The 23,350-nt window shown below is 43.6% G+C and overlaps 2 pseudogenes; both read left to right on the top strand.

Annotated features, from left to right (window-relative positions):
• Positions 1-23,350, top strand: part of LOC147095627 (zinc-binding protein A33-like) — a 327,589-nt pseudogene that overhangs the window by 194,770 nt on the left and 109,469 nt on the right.
• Positions 7,246-23,350, top strand: part of LOC147095628 (zinc-alpha-2-glycoprotein-like) — a 35,866-nt pseudogene continuing 19,761 nt past the window's right edge.

Raw genomic sequence — 23,350 nt, 5'->3', positions numbered from 1 at the left:
CAGTTACCGCAATCCCGCAGCCTCATACAGTCAAACCCCTGCAAGTGTTCTTGGGGATGGTAAATTTTTACCATCGCTTCGTCCCCAAGGCGGCCCGGTTAATGCAACCTATGTACGAAGCACTGAAAGGAAAGTCAGGCAAGGGTGCTCTCACTTTGACACCGCAAATGGACCAGGCGTTCCGTGACACCAAGTCGGCGTTGGCAGACGCAACTATGCTAGCACACCCACTCCCGGGCGTGACTATTGCCCTCACCATGAATGCCTCTGACTACACCATCGGAGCAGTTCAAGAGCAGTGGGTCAACGGGAGTTGGCCACCGTTAGCCTCTTTCAGCCGGCAACTGCGCAAGAACGAGCGAAAGTATAGCACTTTTGACAGAGAGTTGATAGCCCTGTTATTGGCCATCTGCCATTTCCGTTTCCTTCTAGAAGGCTGTCCGTTCACTGCATTCATGGACCACAAGCCACCCACCTTCACCATGGCCAAAACGGCGGAACCTTGGTCAGCTCTGCAGCAGCGCCACCTCAAGTTTATATCCGAATTCACAATGGATTTGCGGCACGTGTCAGGCAAGGATAATCTCGTGGCTGATTGCCTTTCCCGGGTTCCAGTCCAGGCAGTCCACCTGGGCATCGATTTCGTCGGACTGGCAGAGGATCAACTGGCAGCCCCAGAGGTACAAGCGTTTAGGATGACGCCTTACAGTTGGCAGGTTGCAGACGTGCTGTTTCAAGTGGCAGGAACCACGCTCTTGTGCGACACATCCATGGGAGTGCCCCGGCCCATTATGCCGGTCGAATGGTGCAAGAAAATATTCCAGGCAATCCACGGGTTATCTCACCCGGGGATGCGGGCTTCTGAATGGCTCATGTCCCGCAAATTTGTTTGGACCTGCATGCAGTTGGACGTCTGGGACTGGACAAGCAATTGCGTTGAATGTCAGAAAGCCAACGTCCACCGTCATGACAAGGCGTTTCTTTCATCGTGGGTGGCTCGGTTTTGGGGTACCATCGGACATCTCCTTGGATCACGGTCCGCAATTCACATCAGAGCTATGGAACGCAGTGGCACAGGGCCTGGGTTCCAAGCTGCACTGTACCACCGCGTACCATCCGCAGGCGAATGGTCTGTGTGAAAGGTTCCATCGGTCTCTCAAAGCATCCCTCCGTGCTAGCTTGAGGGGACCAAACTGGGTGGACAGGCTCCCATGGGTGAGGCTAGGCCTCCAGAGAGCCCCAAAGGAGGATCTTCAGTCTTCATCGGCTGAGCTGGTTTAAGTCCAGACACTTCGAGTGCCAGGTGACTTTCTCCCTCCACACAATGAACCATGGTCTGCAGCTCAACAGCTCCTGCTTCATCAGGAGGCGGCCAGGAATTTCCTGCCCATCCCAACCTCACATCATGACTTGCAGAGGCCTCACGTCCTGATAAAGTCATAGTCCGAACTCATGAGTTCTATTAGACAGGACGGTCACAGAGACCCGCTCAAGCAGCCATACACTGGACCGTTTCGTGCCAATACATCAGGGGAAAAGTTTTTCACAGTCGAAGTCGGTGGAAAGTCCGATACCATCTCTATCGACCGGCTTAAATCAGCACACCTAGATCGGAGTGAGCCTGTTGTGGCTGCCCAAACGCCTCGCCGTGGCCGACCGCCGTTGACCACCAGACCAGCCTTGCACCAGCCCACCGTCGAACAGCTCAATTCAGCCTCAGGCGCGCCTGCACCTCTGACTACCGTTTCTGCCTCGACCGAGACGCCGCTTCTGCCGCAACCCGGCACTGTTTCATTTACTAATGCTCCGTTTCCGCTGCCTGAGTTTCACTGCCATTCGGCCAGCATCATTAAACCTCCTGCTTGGTTGACAATGTCCGTTAAAGTGGATTCTGGGGGGGCGCCTTTGGTGGAGCCACCAAGGGTCTCAGAACAATTAGTAATAATCCCTTTAACTACAGTGTAGTGCAGAGGCGGACTGCACATTTACACTGCCTGTTAACTGTACTGCATTGTAATTTCCTGCACTCCACGTGATGACGTCATGACGCCGATCACGTGACCGGCAGTGGCGCGCATAACGCGATGACGTCATGACGCCAGCTTCTAGAATCGTCCAGCAGTCGTCGAGTGCCCAGCAAGCTGATTAGAACTGTGTAACGTTTCTCCTGTAGTTTCCCTGTTAACTTCGTTGTTCATTAAAACCTGTTGATTTCATTCACCGAGTCGAATGCCTTTATTCAGATAGGAACCTCCGTTCCTACAGCATACCAATTCTTTGAAGTTCCTTTGATTAATATGAACATCCATGCTTTTTAACATCAGCTTTTCCTGTTCCCACAGTTCAGTCAGTAAGGGAGACAAAAAAGGGAGATAATAATGGGCAAGTTGGGGAATGCTGATGAAGGAAAGCAAGGCTGATATGGAGAGTGTGTGAGTTGCGGAAAGAGGTGGATACGTGGAAGGAAAGAGGGAGAGGCAGAGGGTGGTGCGAGATGGGGATTTGGGGGAAGTGGAATAGTGACAGAGAAAGGAGCAGTTGGTTTAATGTTATGCTGGGTGCAGCGCCAAGAATGAGCTTTAGGATCAGGCTTAAGCTTCAGATCCAAAAAATTAACCCCAATTATTTGGTAGAATATCAACTCATACCATTCTCAAGGGAAGCACTACAATGATCAGTCTCCATTTCAAGAGGCAAATGGCAATTCTCAACAGCACCAACCTCTTCTCCTTGTGCTCCTTTTAGTGCATTGCTGAAACAGAGGTTAGTGCCCGAGGGCTGGATTTTGCGCAATGCAGAAATTTTCTGGCAAATTTCGCCTGATCTGAGGATATCGAACAGCGAAGTTCATTATTATAATGGCCAAAAATATCGACTGATGGGGTTTGAGAAGCAGATGTGGCTGAGAACATCCTGCAAAAGGACCGAACTCTGCAGACTGGAAACGATGACCTGTGAGGGACATTTACCTCAGATTATTAAAAGTAAAATGAAATAACCCACCAGCAGCAGGATTTCAAAAATGGACCACTGGCTGACTGGCAGGGAACGGAACTGACATAGTTGGGAATTGCCTGCTCAAACACTGACCATCAATGGCAGGTGCCAGGAATGGCAACCAATGAAGAAAAACGATTATATCCATATGAAGTCAATGGAAAATAAAAGCAGGCGCACTGTAAAACGGCTGAACATTCTACATCGAATTGTTTCAGGAATAGGAAGACAATAGCAAAATTTGCTGATGACATCTTTAGAGGAATAGATTTCAATAGCAGAGAAGTTACATTATGTTTATTTAGATACTTGCTTAGACCAGACAAACAATTTTACAAAAGGCTGTAGAATCACTGGAGATAGTGGACACAAGATTTGGAATGATGATATCAGAAGTGCGAGGATACAACTATCAGGAAATACTGAACAGGCTGTTGTTCCTTTCTCTACAAGTGAAGCCTGAGGGCTAACCTAATAGAAGTATTTAAAATTATGAAAGGGATTAATAGATTAAACACAGAGAATATGTTTCCACTTGTAGGTCAGTCCAAAACTAGGTGTCACTAATATAAGTTTGTCACGAAGTAATCCAACAAGGAATTCTGGAGGAAAGTATTTCCTAAGAGAGTGCTGAGAATGAGGTATTCGCTACCACAAGGAGTGATTGAAGCGAATTGTACAGATCTATTTAAGGGGAAGCTATATAACTACGTGAGGGAGAAAGGAAGCGAATGATATGTTGATGGAATGAGATGATGTATGGGGGAGGTTCGTGTGGAGCAGAAACGGAACTGTAGACCAGTTGTCCTTTTTCTGTGTTGGAAATTCTGAGTAATTCTATCTAATATGGGAGCAACTTGCCAAACCTCAGTTAGGATAGTTACAGGTTACTGGGGGCCAAGTCATCAGTGCAGCAGCCAGAAAGTAAATGGTCCACTAACAATTATTTACTGACTTCGAAATAACAGCAATCACTAATTAAACTTAAACCTTGATTACACAATTAGTTAGCTGATACAAATAGTTATAAACAGGGTCACCTGCACTTTGAATTGGAGAATATAATATTGTTACTGAACAAAATGAAGAACAGGTTATAATGGTGGTGCAAGTATTGCTGAGGGTTGTGGCACCCTCTTATAGAAACACAAAGGAAAACCCTTTCCATTCAATTTCAAAACTGAGTGACGCATTTGTAGTGGCAGAGGTTTGGACGAAACTTACCGTAATACCTATATTTAAGAAGGGAGTTAGAACATGTCCAGGGAACTATAGACCAGTCAGCTTAACATTGGTGCTAGGAAAAATAATGGAATCCCCACTAAGGGAGAAAATTTAACAAAATCTATGAACTAAAAGTATAATAACGATTAATCAGCATGGATTTTTAAAGGAAAAGTCTTGCTTGACCAACCTCACTGACTTTTTTGAAGAGGTAACAGATAGAGTAGACAAAGGTAATGCAGTAGATGTAACATATCTAGATTTTCGAAAAGCCTTCAATAATGTACCACATAATAGACTAATGAATAAGGTTAGAGCAAGTCAAGTCAGGGAACAAGTAGCAGAATGGATAACTAGCTGGACTCTGAACAAGCAGACCTGCAGGTGGAGCAGCTTCAGAGGCCGGGGATAAGGGCAGCGTGGAGCAGAGACCTGGGAGTATGGGTGAGTGGATGTGTGGGAGGAACAGAGTCGGAGACCAGGAATAAAGGCTGTGTGGAGCAGAGACCTGGGAGTATGAGTGAGTGGCCTACCTGCGGGAGGAATGGCGTCGGAGACCGGGGAAAGATGCTGTGTGCAGCAGAAACCTGGGAGTCTGAGTGAGCGGACGTGTGGGAGGAATGGAGTCAGAGACTGGGGATAAAGGCTGCATGGAGCAGAAGCATGGGAGTCTGAGTGAGCGGAATATCTTTGAACGAGACAATCATCAAGCGACACAACGAAGGACTGACATCAGAATTCAAAGGTGTCACTGGCACATGGGAGCTGAGAGATTAGTATAGGGTGAGTATTTATGGTAAGTTTTTTTGAATTCTATTTTCAGTATATTTCTGCTAATTAGTTCATAGCTTATCTAACAGAGAGGGGTGATTACTGCTGGTTACCTCCATAGTCTGGTAAATAGAGGCAAGGCAGCGCAGTACAGTCCCGTGATTTGTACATGCTGTGCCATGTGGGATATCCTGGACGCTTCATGTAGCCTGGACGACCACTTGTGCAGGAAGTGTCACCAACTGCAGCAACTCGAGCTCTGGGTTTCAGAGCTTGAGCGGCAGCTGGAGTATCTGCAGTGCATCCGTGAGGCTGAGAAATACTTGGAAAGCACGTTTCTAGAAGTGGTCACCCAGCAGCCTCAGAGCGTGCAGGCAGAGAGGGAATGGGTGACCACGAGGCAGAGAAGGAGGAGCAGGCAGGTATGGCAGGAATTCCCAGAGTGCAATTCGCTCTCTAACCGCTTCACTGACCTGGAAACTGGAGGGAATGATAGCTCCACTGGGGAGTGCAGCCAGAGCCAAGGCCACGGCACCCCAGGTGGTTCAGCTGCACAGGGTGAGGGGGAAGCAGAGTGGAAAACCAATAGCAATAGGCGGATTCGATAGTGGAATAGACAGGCATTTCTGCAGGCACAGATGTGACTCCAGGATGGCATGTTGCCTCCCTGGTGCCAGCGTCAAGAATGTCACTGAGTGGCTGCAGGATACTCCTGGTGGGGCTTGTGAACTGCCAGAGGTCGTTGTCCTTAACGGTACCAACGATATAGGCAGAGAGAGGGATGATGTCCTGCAGGCTGACTTTAGGTAGTTAGGAAATAGATGAAAAAGCAGGACCTCAAAGGTAGTAATCTCCTGATTACTCCCGGTGCCTCATGCTAGTGAGTACAGGAATAGCCCGATAGAATAGATAAATGCGTGGCTGGAGAGATGGTGCAGGTGAGAGGGCTTTTGATTCCTGAGGCATTGAGACCATTTCTCGGGAATGGTGAGCCTATACACGCCGGACAGGTTACACCTCAACAGAGCCGGGACCAATATTCTGGCGGGGAGGTTTGTTAGTGCTGTTGGGACTTTTTAAAAATAGATTGCAGGGTGATGGCCACCCGCATATAGGATTAGAAAAGATGAATAAGATGCATAAAAGAGTGATTGTGTTGGATAGTATTGGAGATGATTGTATTGGAGGCGGTAATAGTACCATATTAGATAGGAGCAGCCAAAGAAAGAATACAAAAAATTCAAAAATGTGTTCAGAATGCTTGTACATAAATGCACAGTGCGGTAAATAAGGTTATTCAGCTACAATAACAATTAGCTGTGTGGCAATATGATGATGTGTCAATAACGGAAACTGGCTTAGAAACAGCGAGGATTGCGCACTTAATATTCAAGGGTACAACATGTTCAGAAAAGATAGGGAAGAAAAAAAGGTCGGTTGACAGTGCTGATTAAGGAAGATAGTGTAGTGTTGGAAAGGGAGGATGTTCTTGAGGGCACAATGATCGAATGCAATTAGTTATAGTTGAGGTCCGAAAAGTGTTCATCACGCTATTTGAGGTAATCTCTAAGCCTCCAAATAGTGAGAGGGCGGTAGAGGAGCAAATCTGCAGGGAAATCACAGAGATGTGCAAGAGTGACATTGGGGGACTTTAATTACCAAAATATTGATTGGGATAATGCTAGGGAAAGGACGGGGACGAATTTATGAAATATGTTCAGGAGAATTTGAATGACCAATATGTTCTTGGCCCAACTAGGGAGTAGTCATTGCTGGATCTGGTGCTGCGCAATGTGGTTCGACAGGTCGACCAAGTGTCTGTGGGAGAACACTTCGGTATGAATGATCATCGTATCATAAGATTTAGATTAGCATTGGAGAGGAGCAAGGAACAATATAGAATGGAACTTCTAAATTGGATCAGGGCTCAATTCAATGGGATGCGAAAGGATCCAGCCAGGATAAATGCAACTGAAGACTGACAGGATAATCTGTAACGGAACAATGGGTGATCTTTAAGGAGGAGATGTTCCAAGTAAAGGCTAGGTGTATTCCAGCAAGGTTGAAGGGTAAGGGAACCAAAGTAAGGGCACCTTGGATGACGAGGGTGATAGAGAAGGTGATGCAACAAATAAGAGGGTATATGATGCATGTCAGGTGAATTATTCAAGAGAGAATCAGAACAAATACAATAAGTTGAGAGGTGCTGTGAAGATGAAAATAAGATGGGCAAAGACAGAATATGAGATTAGCATGGCGTTCAACATAAAAGAGAACCCAAAAATCTTCTGCAGCCAGATAAACAGAAAGCAGAAAGTAAGAGGTGGGGTAGGGCCCATTAAATAGAAAGAATTGCGCATACACGTAGAGGAGCAGGGCAAGGCTAGAATACACAATGTATACGTTATATCAGTGTTTATTAAGGAGATGGATGCTGACAAAATATCGGTAAAAGTGGAAGAGACAGAAGCAATGGAAGTGTTGAAAATTGATAGACAGGATATATTAGAAAGGCTGGGTATGCTTAGAGTGGACAGGTTGCCTGGCCCAGATGGCTTGCATCCCAGGTTGTTAAGGGAATTGGGGGAGGAGATAGCGGAAGGGCTTGCCATAATTTTCCAATCTTCTCTAGATCTGGGGGAGATGCCTTAGGATTGGAAAGTGACAAATGCGACACCATTGTTCAAGAAAGTGTGTAAGGACAATCCTAGTAACTACAGACCGCTCAGTTTAACATCAGTGGTGGATAAAGTTTTACAAACAATAATCAAGGAAAAAATTAAAGGGCACTTGGAAAGGTTTAAGCTAATTAAGGAGAGCTAACACGGATTTCTAAAAGGCAGATCATATTTGACTAGTGTAATTGATTTCTGGATGAATTAACAGAGAGGATTGATGAAGGGAATGCAGTGGATGTTGTCTACATGGATTTTCAGAAGACGTTTGACAAGGTACCACATAGAAGGCTGGTTAGCAAAATTGAGGCTCATCGAAGTGGTGGTTCAGTGGCAGCCAGGATATGGAATTAGCTTAAGGACAGAAACAGCATGTTGTGATAAATGGCTGTTTTTCAGATTGGAGGATGGAAGACAGTGTTGGTCCCCAAGGGTCAGTGCTGGGGCCACTGCGCTTTTTGATCTATATAAATGACCTGGATATTGGAATATAGAGTACAGTTTCTAAATTTGCCGAAGACACCAAATTTGGGGGTGAGACAAATAGTGAGGACATTATCAATCGACTGTAACAGGATATAGGAAGGCTAGCAGAATGGGCAGACAAGTGGCAGATGGAATTTAATACAGAGACGTGTGAGGTGATGCATTTTTGCAGAAGTAACAGGGAGAGGCAATATACACTTAATGGCACAGTTTTACAGAGTGTGCAGGGACAGAGGAACCTCGTGGTTAATGTGCATATATGGCGCGACATATTGAGAGAGTGGTTACCGAAGCATATGGAATCTTGGGCTTCATAAATAGAGGTATTGAGCACAAAATTAGAGAATTTATGCTGAACCTTTATTCGGTTCTTGTCACCACACTTTAAGAAGGATGTGAGAGCCCTTGAGAACGTGCAGAGAAGATTTACCGGAATGATTCTGGGGTTGGGGGATCTTGTCTACAAGGACAGGTTATGAAGCTGGATTTGATTTCAGCAGAGAAAAGGAGGTTATTGGGGTGATTTGAGAAAGGTGTACAAGTTTTGACGGGTTTGGATAGGCTAGACGGGGAAAGGCTGCTGCACTAATTGATGGTACAAGGAGTGGAGGACGAAAAATTAAGGTTTTGGGCAAGAGATACAGGGGGGATGTGAGGGACAACGTTTTTACACAGCGAGTGGTAACCTGGAATTCACTGCCGATGGAAGTGGCGGAGGCAGGGAAATGCAATGTTTTCAAGGAGAGACAGGATAGGCACTTGAGTGAAATAAACTTGCAGTGCTACGGGAATAGAGCGGGGGAATAGGACTGACCAGATAGCTCTACTGAGAGCCAGCACGGACTCGATGGGCCGAAAGGCGTCCTTCTGTGCTGTTATGACTATATGATTCTACGGCACTATAACTGTAGCTGTGATATCACTGCTTTAATTCTCATATTTACACTATGGTCCAGAAATTCGGGTCCCAATGCGTGAGTAGAGATGGAGTACTCGCGCATGGATCTGATGGAGGTGCCAGTTTCGTGCGTGCACTACGCATGTGCAGAAACCGGCATTTCCAATCCTCTGAACCAAGGGGTTCAGAGGTCGAACACGTGCGCGAAGGAGTCTGCGGGTGCGCGTTGTACTTCCTTTTTTATTACAGGTTCGCCCGTGCCTGAAGGCTCCACTTTTTACATGTTAAAAAAACAGACGTAAGGACTTCATTTTAAAAGGTAAGTGGTCAATTAGTTAAAATTAGAATTTTTTTTCCACGGGTTTATTATTTTTAAATATTTTACAGTAAGGTAAGTGTATTTTTAGCCCCGATTTTTTATAAAATTATTTTTTCAAAATTTTAAATTCTTGCTTAGAATAGTTATTTAATGCTATTTATAGTTGATTTAAATAGTGTGATGTTTTTTTCAAATTTATTTTAAGGTTAAGTACTCTTTTGGGCGCCCGGAGGTTTCATGAGTTTGACAGTTCTTTCTGTCAAACTCATGAATGGAATTTTCCCTCCTCCGATTGTTTGCCCAGTGCTCACGTGATCCCAGCCGATGCATCGCACTAAGTAAGGCACTGCATCACGCAAGCACAGCGTGCCCGGAGATGGACTGGGCCACAGACAGGAAATCCACGCAGGCCCAGGCCTCAACTGCTGGCGCGCTAGCTAAGCGTAGGTCAGGGGCTTGCATCTGCGGGAAGCCCCCGACACGAATTTCTGGGCCAATGACTCTACCTGTGATATCAGTGCTGTAATTCTGATATATACACAATGTCTGTACCTCTGATATCAGTGCTATAATTCTGATATTTACACAATGACTGTAACTGTGATATCAGTGCTGAATTTCTGATATTAGCACTGTGGCTGTACCTGTCATAGCAGTGCTGTACTACTGATATTTATGCACTGACTGTACCTGTGATATCAGTGCTATAATTCTGATATTTACAAACAGACTGCATCTGTGATTTCAGTGCTTTATTTCCTGTATTTAAACAGGGGTTGTAAATGTGAAATCAGTGCTGCAATTCTGATATTTACTCTGTGACTGTACCTGTGACATCAGTGCTGTAATTCTGATATTTACACAATGACTGAACCTGAGGTATCAGTGCAGTATTTCTAATATTTACACAATGACTGTATCTGTGATGTCAGTGCTGAAATTCTGATATTTACACAGTGATAGTACTTGTGCTATCAGTGCTGTAATTCTGATATTTACAAAGTTAATGTGTCTGTGATATCTGTGCTATCATTCTGATATTATCAAACTGACGGAACTGTGATATCAGTGCTGTAATTCTGATATTTAAACAGGGATTTTAAGTGTGAAATCAGTGCAGGAGTTTTGATGTTTACACAGCGACTTCATCTATAATATCAAAGCAGTATTTCTGATATTTAACAGAAACTGAACTGAGATATTGATGCTGTAATTCAGATAATTCCACACTGATTTTACCAGTGATATCAGTGCAATAATCTGATATTTACTAAGTGATTGTACCTGTGATGTCGGTGCTGTAATTCTGATATTTGCACAATGACTGTACCTGTGACAATAGCCGAGGCATTGAATATAAGAGCAAGGAGGTTATGATGGAGCTGTATAAAACACTGGTTAGGCCACAGCTGGAATACTGTGTGCAGTTCTGGTCGCCACACTACAGGAAGGATGTGATCGCGTTAGAGAGGGTGCAGAGGAGGTTCACCAGGATGTTACCAGGGCTGGAGCGCTTCAGCTATGAAGAGAGACTGGGCAGATTGGGTTTGTTTTCCTTGGAGCAGAGGAGGCTGAGGGGGGACATGATTGAGGTGTACAAAATTATGAGGGGCATAGATAGGATGGATGCTGAGGAGCTTTTTCCCTTAGTAGAGGGGTCAATAACTAGGGGGCATAGATCCAAGGTAAAGGGCGGGAGGTTTAGAGGGGATTTGAGAAAGAACTTTTTCACCCAGAGGGTGGTTGGAGTCTGGAACTCACTGCCTGAAAGGGTTGTGGAGGCAGAAACCCTCACAACATTTAAGAAGTATTTGGATGTGCACTTGAAATGCCATAGCATACAAGGCTACGGGCCAAATGCTGGAATATGGGATTAAATTAGGCAGGGCTTGATGGCCGGCGCGGACACGATGGGCCAAAGGGCCTCTATCCGTGCTGTATTACTCTATGACTCTATGACTCTATGACATCTGTGCTGTAGTTCTGATATTTTCACACTGACTGTACCTATGATATGACTGCATTAATTCTGACATATGAACAGTGACTGTACATATGATATCATTTCCGTAACTCCGATATTTTCTCAGTGACTGTACCTGTGATATTAGTGCTGTAATTCTGAGATTTACACAGTGATTGTATATGTGACATCAGTGCTGTTATTCTGATATATACACACAAACTGTACCTGTGATATCAGTGATTTTATCCTGAAATTAAGAGACTGACTGTGCCTGTGGTAGAGGTGCCGTAATTCTGATATTTACAGCAAATGTACCACTGATATCAGTGCTGCAATTCTGATATTTACACAGTGACTATATCTGTGGAAGCAGTGCTGCAATTCCGATATTTGCACAGTGACTAAACTTGTGATATCAGTGTTCTAATGCTAATATATGCACACAGATTTTACCTGTGATATCAGTGCTGTAATGTTGTTATTTATAGACTGACTCTACCTATGGTATCAGTGGTGTAATTCTGATAATAACAGACTGACTGTACCTGTGATATCTGTTCAGTAATTCTGATATTTACACAATAGCTGTTCATATTTTAGATGAATACGTGGCTAGACAATGGTGCAAGTGTGAGGGATTCATATTCCTGGGACATTGGAAACGATTCTGGGGGAGGTGGGGCCAGTACAAGACAGAGGGTTTGCACCTGGGCACGAATGGGACCGATGTCCTAGGGTTTTTTTTGCTAGTGCTGTGGGGGAGGGTTTAAACTAAAGTGGCACAGGGTTGAGAACCTGTGCAGGGAGTCAGAGGAAAGGGAAACAAGGATAGAAGCAAAAGACAGGAAGGAGAAAAGCAAAAGTGGCTGTCAGAGTAATCAAGGTTTTAAATCAAACATGGCCACAGTAAATATTAATTCTAAAGGTCTGAGAGTGTTAAAAAAGCAAGCCTGAAGGCGTTGTGTCTTAATGGGAGGAGCATTCACAATAAGGTGGATGAATTAGCTGTGCAAATAGATGTAAACGGATATGATATGATTGGGATTATGGAAACATGGCTCCAGGGTGACCAAGGCTGGGAACTCAACATCCAGGGGAATTCAATATTCAGAAAAGACAGGCAAGAAGGAAAAGGAGGTGGGGTAGCATTGCTGATTAAAGAGCAGAATAACACAACTGTAAGGAAGGATATTAGCTCTGATGATGTAGAATCTGTATGGGTAGAGCTGAGAAATACCAAGGGACAGAAAACGTTAATGGGAGGGAGTTGTATACAAACCCCAAAACAGTAATGCACTAAACCGGAAATTAGAGAGCATGCAACAAAGAGTACAGCAGTTATTATGGGTGACTTTAATACACATTTAGATTGGGCTAACCAAATTAGTAACAAGTAGCTGGAGCACCCGGTGTTACCGAGGGAAATGAAGAAACCTCTGCCATGTTTATAAAACTGTTCATCAATCTGTTGGGATTGAAGAGCTCTTCCTCAGCTTCCAGGAGGTTGTTCTTTAACTTCGTTTTTGTTAATGGAGAGGGAGGGAGAGAGAGAGAGGGAAGGAGAGAGAGAGAGGGAAGGAGAGAGAGGGGGAAGGAGAGAGAGAGTAAAAGAGAGCTATAGAGGGGGGGAAGGATAGCGAGAGAGGGGTACGGAGAGAGGTGGGGAAGGAGTGAGAGAGAAAGGAGGAAGGAGAGAGAGAGAGGGGGAAGGAGAGAGAGAGTGAGAGAGGTGGAAGGAGAGAGAGGGGGAAGGAGAGAGAGAGAGGGGGAAGGAGAGAGAGAGAGGGGGAAGGAAAGAGAGAGAGGGGGAAGGAGAGAGGGGGAAGTTGAGAGAGAGGGGGAAGGATAGAGAGAGAGGGGGAAGGAGAGAGAGAGAGAGAGAGAGAGAGGGGGCGAAGGAGAGCCTGGACCAATATGTGAACGAACCAACTAGAGATCAGGCGATCTTAGACTGGGTATTATGTAAAGAGAAAGGAATAATTAGTAATCTTGTTGTGCAAGGCCCCTTGGGGCTGGCGATCATAATATGATAGAATTCTTCATTAAGATGGACAGTGAAGTATTTGACTCAGAGACTAGTGTCCTGAATTTAAATAAAGGAAACTACGACGCTCTAAGGCTCGAGTTAGGGAGGATTGATTGGGGAATGTCACTCAAAGGGTTGATGGTAGATAGGCAATGGCAAACATTTAAAGATTGCATGAATGAAGTACAGAATTTGTTCAACCCTGTTTGGCATAAAAATAAAACAAGAAAGATGAATCAACCGTGGCTAACAAGGGAAATTAGGGATAGCATAAGATCCAAGGAGAGGACATATAAATTGACCAGAAAAAGCAGCAAACCTGAGGATTGGGAGCAGTTTAGGTTTCAACAAAGGAGGACAAAGAGATTAATTAAGAGGGGGAAAATAAATTATGAGAGTAAGCTTTCAGGGAACATAAAAACTGACTGCAAAAGCTTCTATAGATATGTGAAGAGAAAAAGATTGGTGAAGTCAAGCGTAGGTCGGTTGCAGTCAGAATCAGGGGAAATTATAATGGGGAACAAAGAAAATGCAGACCAATTAAATACATACTTTGGTTCTGTCTTCACAAAGGAGGACACAAATAACCTCCCAGATATGTCGGGGAACATAGGGTCTAATGAGAGGGAGGAACTGAAAGAAATCAGTATTTGTAGGGAAATGCTGTTAGGGAAATTGACGGGATTGAAGGCTGATAAATCCCCAGGGCCTGATAATCTACATCCTAGGGTACTTAAGCAAATGGCCCTAGAAATAGTAGATGCATTGCTGGTCATCTTCCACAATTCTATAGACTCTGGAACAGTTCCCATGGATTGGAGGGTAGCTAATGTTACCCCACTATTCAAAAGAGGTGGTAGAGAGAAAATGGGGAATTATAGACTGGTCATCATGACATCGGTAGTGGGGAAAATGCTAGAGTCTATTATAAAATATGTAATAGCAGAGCACTTGGAAAACAGTGACAGGGTCGGACAAAGTCAACATGGATTTACAAAATGTAAATCATGCTTGACTAATCAACTGGTTTTTTGAGGATGTAACTGGTAAGATAGATAAGGGAGAACCAATAGGTGTGGTGTAGTTGGACTTTCAGAAGGCTTTCAATAATGTCCCGCATAAGTGATTATCGTGTAAAGTTAAGGCACATGGGAGTGGGGGCAAGGTGCCGACTTGAATGGAGAACTGGTTGGCAGACAGCAAGCAAAGAGTTGGAATAAACGGGTCTTTTTCCAAGTGGCAGGCAGTGACTAGTGGGGTACCACAGGGATCGGTCCTAGGACCACAGCTATTCACAATATATATTAATGATCTAGGCAAGGGAAGTACATGTAATATCTCCAAGTTTGCAGACGATACAAAGCTGGGTCGGCGTGTGTGCTGTGAGGAGGGTGCCGAGAAACTCCATTATGATTTGGACAGGTTGGATGATTGGGCAGATGCATGGCAGATGCATTATAATGTGGATAAATGCGAGGTGACAAAAACATGAAGGCAGATTATTATCTGAACGGCAATAGATTGAGAGAAGGGGAAGTGCAACGAGAGACCTGGGTGTCCTTGTGCACCAGTCACTGAAGTTAAGCATGCAGGTGCAGCAAGCGGTTAACGAGGCAAATCGTATGTTGGCCTTTGTAGCGAAAGGGTTCGAGTACAGGAACAAGGATGCCTTGCTGCAGTTGTACAGGGCCTTGGTGAGACCACATCTTGCGTATTGTGTGCAGTTTTGGTCGCTTGATCTGAGGAAGGATGTTCTTGCCATGGAGGGTGTGCAGCGAAAATCACCAGACTGATACCTGGGATGGCAGTAATGACGTATGAGGAGAGATTGGGTCGATTGGGCCTTTACTCACTGGAGTTTAGAAGAATGAGAGGGGATCTCATTGAAACATATAAAATTCCAACAGGACTAGGCAGACTAGATGCAGGAAGGATGTTCCCGATGGCCGGGAAGTCCAGAACCGGGGGTCACAGTCTAAGGATAAGGGGTAAGCCACTTACGACAGAGATGAGAAGGAATTTCTTCACCCAGAGAGTGGTGAACCTATGGAATTCTCTACCACAGAAGGCAGTTCTGGCCAATTCATTAAATATATTCAAGAAGGAGTTAGATATATTTCTTAGAGCTAAAGGGATCAAGGAATATGGGGAGAAGGCAGGGACACGGTACTTAACTTGGATGATCAGCCATGATCTTATTGAATGGTGGAGCAGGCTCGAGGGGCCAAATGGCCTACTCCTGCTCATATCTTCTATGTTACCTGTGATATCGGTGCTGTAATTCTAACATTTACACAATGACTGTGTGTCTGTTATAGGTGCCGTAATTCTGACTATTAAACAGAGATTGTAACTGTGAAATCAGTGCTGTAATTCTGATATTTACGCACTGACTGTACCTGTGATATCAGTGCTGTAATTCCAGGTATTTAAACAGGGGTTGTAGCTATGACATCAGTGCTGTAATTCTGATATTTACACTGTGACTGTACCTTTGACATCAATGCTGTAATTCGGATATTTACAAAATTAGTTTACCTGTGATACCTGTGCTGTTATTCTGATATCGTCAAACCGATGGTACCTGTGACATCACTGCTGTATATCTGAAATTTACACAGCGACTTCTCCTGTGATATCAAAGCAGTAATTCTGATATTTATCAGGAACTGAGCGGAGATATAGGTGCTGTAATTCTGTTATTTTCACGCTGACTATCAGTGCAATAATCTGATATTTACTAAGTGATTGTACCTGTGATGTGTACCACAGCGATCGCTGCTGGGTCTTTGCTGTTTCTAGTGTACATTATTGATATAGATATGAATGTAGGAGGTATGATCAGTAAGTTCGCACATGATACAAAAATTGGTGGAGTGGTATATAGCGAGGAGGGAAGCCTTAGGCTACAGGATGATATAGACGGGTTGGTCAGATTGGCAGAACAGTGGCAAATGGAATTTAACCATGAAAATTGTGAGGTGATGCATTTTGGGTGGACTGACAAGGCAAGGGAATACACAATGAATGGTAGGACTCTAGGAAGGACAGAGGATCAGAGGGACCTTGGTGTGCAGGTACATAGATCCCTGAAGGCAGCAGGACAGGTCGGTAAGTTGGTTAAAAAGGCATATGGGATACTTGCCTTCTATAGCCGAGGCATAGAATATAAGAGCAGGGAGGTTATGATGGAGCTGTGCAAAACGGTAGTTAGGCCACAGCTGGAATACTGTGTACAGTTCTGGTCGCAACACTATAGGGAGGATGTGATTGCATTGGAGAGGGTGCAGAGGAGATTTACCAGGATGTTACATGGCCTGGAGCGCTTCAGCTATCAGGAGAGACTGGACAGGCTGGGGTTGTTTTCCTGAGAGCAGAGAAGGCTGAGAAGTGATCTGATTGAGGTGTACAACATTCTGAGGGGCATAGATAGTGTACATAGAAAGGAACTTATCCCCTTAATAGAGGGGTCAATAACGAGGGGACATAGTTTAAAGTTAAGTGGCAGGATGGTTAAACCGGAGTTGAGGAAATACTTGTTCACCCAGATGGTGGTTGGAATCTGGAACTCACTGCCTGAAAGGATGGTAGAAGCAGGAAGCCTCACAACATTCAAGAAGCATTTAGATGAGCACTTGAAACGCCATAGCAGACAAGGCTACAGACCAAGTGCTGGAAAATGGGTTGAGAATAGATAGGTCTTGATGGCCTGCGCTGACATGATGGGCTGATGGGCCTCTTTCTGTGCTGTATAACTATTACTATGCTGTAATTGTGATATTTACAGTGATTGAAGCTGTGATATCGGTATTGGAATTCTGATATTTAAACAGTTGCTGAACTTGTGATATCGCTGTGGTATTTCTGATATTTACACAATGATTTTACCTGTGATGTTGGTGCTTTAATTCTGATATTTACAGTATCTGTTCCTGTATTATCAGTGCTGTATTTCTGATATTTACATATTGATTGTAACTGTGATATCAGTGCTGTAAATTTGGTAATTACACAGTGATTGTACATGTGACATCAGTGCTGTAATTCTGCTATACACACAGACACCACCTGTGATATCAGTTCCTTAATTGTATATTTTCAGAGTAACTGTACCTGCGATAGCGTTTCCGTTATTCTGATATTTACAGCGACTGTACCTGTGATATCAGTGCTGCAATTCTAATATTTACACAATGATGATACCTGTGATATCAGTGCGGTAACTCTCATATTTACACAGTGACTGTACGTGTGATATCGGTGGTTTAATTCTGATAATTACAGTGACTGTACCTGTGATATCAGTGCTGTAATTCCGATTTTTACACAGTGATTGTACAGGTGACATCAGTGCTGTAATTCTGAAATTTTCACAAAGACTGTACCTGTGATATTACTTCTTTAATTCTGATCTTTTCAGACCGACTGTCCCTATGATAGTGTTTCTGTTATTATGATATTTACAGCGACTGTACCTGTGATATCAGTGTTTTAATTCTAAAATATACCAATGACTGTAACTGTGATATCGGTGCTGTAAGTCTGATAATTACACAATCATAGTACCTGTGATATCGGTGCTCTAATTGTGATATTTACTCACTGACTATACCTCTGGTATCGGTGCTGTAATCCTGGTATTTACAGTGACTGAATCTGTAAAATCAAAGCGGTAATTCTGCAATTCACACAATGATTTTACCTGTGATATTGTTGTTTTAATTCTGACATTTACAGTACCTCTGCCCATGTTATCAATGCTGTAATTCTAATATTGACACAGTGACTGTACCTGTGATATCAATGCACTAATGCTGATATTCAAACACTGACTCTATTTGTGAAACCAGTGCTGTAATTCTAATATTTACAATGTTGCTGTACCTGTGATATCGGTGGTTTAATTCAGATAATTACAGTGTGACTACACGTGAGATAAAGGTGACATAATAATGATATTTATAGTGACTGTACCTATGATATCGGTGCTGTAATTCTGATATTAACACGCTGACTGTACCTGTGATATCGGTGCTGTAAATCGATATTCACACAGTGACTGTACATGTGATAGCAGTGCTATAATTCTGATATTTACACAGTGATTCTAACGGTGATATTAGCCCTGTATTTCTGGTATTCACTCCATGAGTGTACCTGTGATGTCAGTGATTTAATTCTGATATTCCCACTGATGGTAACTGTTTCATCTGCGCTGTAATTCTGATATTTACACACTGACTATACCTGAGATATCAGTATTGTCATACTGCTATTCACACACTGACTTCACCTGCGATATCTGATCTATACTTCTTAGCGTTCTAAAAGAGGTAGCTGGGCTGAAGAGATAGTCAATGCACTGGTTTTCAGTTTCGAAAATTTTCTAGATTCTAGAATTTTCCCAGAGAATTGGAAGTTGGCAAATGTAACACCTCTATTCAAGAAAGGAGGGAGAGAATAAATGGAACTACAGGCCAGTCAGCCTGACATCACTCATCAGGGAAATGCTGGAATCCATTGTTAAGGAAGTGATGTCAAGTAACTTAGAAAATCATAACATGATTATGCAGAGTCAACATGGTTTTATGACACGGAAATCGTGTTTGACAAATGTATTGACGTTTTTGAGGATGTAACTAGCAGAGTAGATAAAGGGGAATCAGCGGATATGGTTTTTTGATTTCCAAATGGAATTCGATAAGGTGCCACATAAAAGGTAGCTACACAAGATTAGGGCTCATGGGGTTGGAGGTAATATTGTAGCATGGATAGAGAATTGGTTAACGGAGAGAAAAGTGAGAGTAGGGAAAACGGAGCTTTTTCAGGTTGGCAGACTATAACTAGTCGGGTGCCACAAGGATCAGTGTTGGGGAGTCAGAATCTCAGTGTGTCAAACCACGTTATTTAACATCAGTTACTGTAATTAATTTCATACACATCCACCACAAAATTCTCATCTTGACCTGGTTAATATTGAAGAATCCCTTGCTTTTCTACAATGCAGCTGACGTGCCTGGAAGCAGTTGTGCTGATTCCGTTTTTGGTGTTGGTATGTCCAGCAGCCCAGGTTGTTTCCACAGTAAGGGCTCCCCACAGGTAAAATATTAGATCGAGCCCCAATATTAGATTAAGCTGCAATGGCGCTGGCAGCTCCAATTCTTTCACATTCCTCTAAATCAGGTATTCTATTCACATTTTGGTTCCAAATACTAATAAGTCACAACAGCTTTGTGTTCCATCTGCTTAGCTTATGACAAATAATAACCTTAGAATAAACAGTTTCTGTTCAGAGCTGCAGTGTCTATCTGCTGAGTTGTTAACTAATTTGCTGAAATGCCTGCCATTCCCCAGCAGGATCTCTCTTCCTTTCTATTCCTCCTTTGCGTCTCAGGCATTTGCAAATCCATCACTTGATCCCATTCTCTTCCCACCCTTACGTGGCTGACTGAAATGTTAAAGTTCCAACTCAACAGGGTTCTCTTGGAATATGAAGATGCGGCTCAGCGACCTGCTTTATTTTCTGATGCCTTAGCGGTGGAACAGAAAAAGATTCCATGCCAGGCCAAACTTGCCGGGAAAAGCAGTCAGGGCTAGAAGAGTCCCAAGAAGGTATGTTTAAGACAAAGATTCGTTTCCTGCGGGCCAGGAGCAGCAGGAGTCCTCCTGCGAGCCCCTCAAGTGAGGCTTGGATACCACCTGCCCTGCGCTTCCACCTCCGCTTACAGCGATTTCGCTGCCTAGTTCCATTATCCACTGCTGGGACAGTGTCCTGGGTCCCGGTGGCAGCCTCCTACAGACCGAAGTTAACGCCTGGTTGCAACTTCTCACCAACTCCGGGAAATCTGTGAGTGACGTGCTAATAAGGCGCGGTGATTAAAAGCGAGTGAGCCTATTGCTGCCATTCCCTGAACAAACGTAATTCGTCTGCGAGTTAAAATCGGAGGAGTTGCCATTTTCTGCTTCTGCTACGACCCAACCATTTCATGCTGTATTTTATGTATCCAGGATGAACAATCAGAGACCGATTTTGAGAGTAACACTGGAGATCACGTGGAATGTTCATTCCATTCCTCTGAATTTGATAAAAAGTGATTAATCCCATGTTGTCAGATCAGGCTAAATCTAATGGCCAGACCTCAATTAAAGGCTGAATAATACATTGAAACCATTAAACACGGCAAGATGCCGAGGAATGACATTTAAATCAAAAAGCTGATCACCCAGAAGGGGTTAACCACCCACCTGAAGTATAATTTCTTACCGTTTGATAACGAACATTACTTTAGTTTGAATACATTTATTTTATAGACTTTTACCATGCGAGGTGAGAGAATATTACATATTTGGTCATTCGAAGTAGTTAAGATCTCGAGTCAGAACTGAACATAAGTAAAGCCTGAGCCTTTGTGTAGTGGATTATGATCAAGATGAAGTGATTCCATTGAATTCAACAAAGTGGGAGGTCGACCGCCGGCAGGGCCTGAGAGACAATGTTTTAATGTTTATAGACACCGTCCCTTTTCACTAAAAGGTGCTTTATTTGTTCCACATTAACAGTGATTAATTCAACTGATTTTAACTAAATGTAAATTAACTTTCCAAAATAATGTCCTACGTAAGAACATAAGAACATAAACCGTAGGAGCAGGAGTAGTTCATTTGTCCCCTCAAGCCTGCTTCGCCATTTAATAAAATCTTGGCTGGTCTGATATTGGCCTCAACTCCAATTCCCTGCCCGCTCCCCATAACCCTTGACTCCTTTATCGTTCAAAAATCTGTCTATCTCCATCTTAATGTATATTCAATGACTCAGCCTCCACAGCTATATGGGGAATAGAATTCCAGAGATTCACGACCCTCTGAGAGAAGAAATTCCTCCTAATTTCAGATTTAAAAGGGTGCCCCCTTATTCTGGAATTATGCCCCCTAGTTCTAGATTCCCCCACGAGGGGAAACATCCTCTCTGCATCTACCCTGTAAAGCCCCTTCAAAATCATGTAAGTTTCCACAAGATACCCTTTCATTCTTCTGAACTCCAATGAGTGTAGGCCCAACCTGCTCCACCTTTCTTCATAAGATTAACCCTTCATAAGAACATAAGAAGTAGGAGCAGGAGTAGGCCATACGGACCCTCGTGCCTGCTCTGCCATTCAATAGGATCATGGTTGATCTGAATCTAGACTCACGTCCACTTCCCTGCCCTTTCCCCGTAAACCCTGATTGCCTTATCTGCTAGCAAACTGTCTATCTCCGTTTTAAATGTATTTAGTGTTGCAGCTTCCACAGCTATCTAGGGTAGCAAATTCCATAGATTGACTACCCTCTGTGTGAAGAAGTCTCTCCTCATCTCAATTTTGAAAGGGCAGCCCCTTATTCTAAGATTATGCCGCCTAGTTCTAGTCTCACCTCTCAGTGGAAACATCCTCACTGCATCCACCCGATCAAGCCCCCTTACACTCATATATTTTGATAAGATCGCTTCTCATTCTTCTGCACTCCAATGAGTAGAGTCCCAAACTACTCAACCTTCCCTCATACGTCACCCCCCTCATCTCCGGAATCAACCGAGTGAACCTTCTCTGAACTGCCTCGAGAGCAAGTATATCTTTTCTTAAATATGGAAACCAATACTGCGCGTAGTATTCCAGATGTGGCCTCACCAATACTCTGAATAACTGCAGCAAGACTTCCCTGTTCTTATAATCCATCCTACTTGCAATAAAGCCAATATTCCATTGGCCTTCCTGATCACCTGCTGCACCTGCATACTAACTTTTTGTGCTGGCATGCACCAGGACCCCCAGATCCCTTTGTACTGTAGCACTTTGCAGTTTCTCTCCATTTAGATAATAACTTGCTCTTTGATTTTTTCTGCCAAAGTGCATTACCTCAAACTATTCAATATTATATTCCATCTGCCAAATCTCTGCCCAGTCACTTAGCCTGTCTATGTCCTTTTGCATGTTTTTTATGTCCTCCTCACTCACTGCTTTCCCTCCCATCTTTGTATCGTCGGCAAACTTGGAAATTGTTAATATAGATTGTAAAGAGTTGGGGTCCCAGCACTGACCCCTGCAGAACACCACTAGTTACTGATTGCCAACCCGAGAATGAACCATTTATCCCATCTGTCATACTGTCTGCACAGACTCGCACTGCCTGTGCTTAGCTGCTGCATTACTAATCCTTTCCTCGCCACTTCCCATTGCTCTACTCGAATCACAACAGACACTTCACTACATTCCAGAGTGGAATTACCAGAAGCCAATTAACAGTTCAAGATATTCCGCAGCCAGTACAAGCATGTTAAATGGATTAAGTCATCGTGAAGTCCCACAAAATAATAGAAGAAAATTGTCTCCCAAATATTCCAGCATTTTATTTGAGACAAACGGAGGTTCCCTTTAAAATCTGCCTTCCAATTGGTTCCAGTTTTCGGGGAGGATCAGGAACGAGGGCTAACAATGTGGTCAGAGAGGGTAATGTTGTTGCGGGCCTTGTTAACGTCCTTTAACCCCAATTTTCATATATTTAAGCCGCTTTTTCCCCTCTTTCGCTCAGCAAGTCTGAGGCCAATTTTACTGTCGCTACAAGCAGCGGGCTGGGAACAGATCACTGTGCACACACCAGGGATGGATTCCGCATGGCTGTGTACCATAATTCTGGGTGCACTTCCTCACTAAGTCACCAAAGAATCCACAGGTCAGACGTGGGACTAAAATCTTAAAATTATGATTTAAGAAGGAGTTGAGCTGATGTAACTTATTCGAACCATAAAATTTCTCATTTATTTCGTAAATGGGAATATACTTGTAAATGGTAAATATTTAATATTAAGTTTCATTTGGCCTTCTCTGCAATGGTTGAACATGGGAGCGATGGTAAAATAATCAGTGATCTCGCATTTCACTGAATAAATTATTTTTCCCTAGTTGTTTAGTAAAGTGACATTTCGAATATTTGTTATGCCAATGATATTTTTATT

Source organism: Somniosus microcephalus, unplaced genomic scaffold (genome assembly GCF_052327205.1).
Source record: "Somniosus microcephalus isolate GS21.2 unplaced genomic scaffold, FLI_Smic_1.0 unresolved_chr1, whole genome shotgun sequence".
In the NCBI taxonomy this organism is placed as follows: domain Eukaryota; kingdom Metazoa; phylum Chordata; class Chondrichthyes; order Squaliformes; family Somniosidae; genus Somniosus; species Somniosus microcephalus.
Note: the sequence above shows the minus strand (reverse complement) of the source record. Positions and strands in the feature narration are given on the sequence as shown.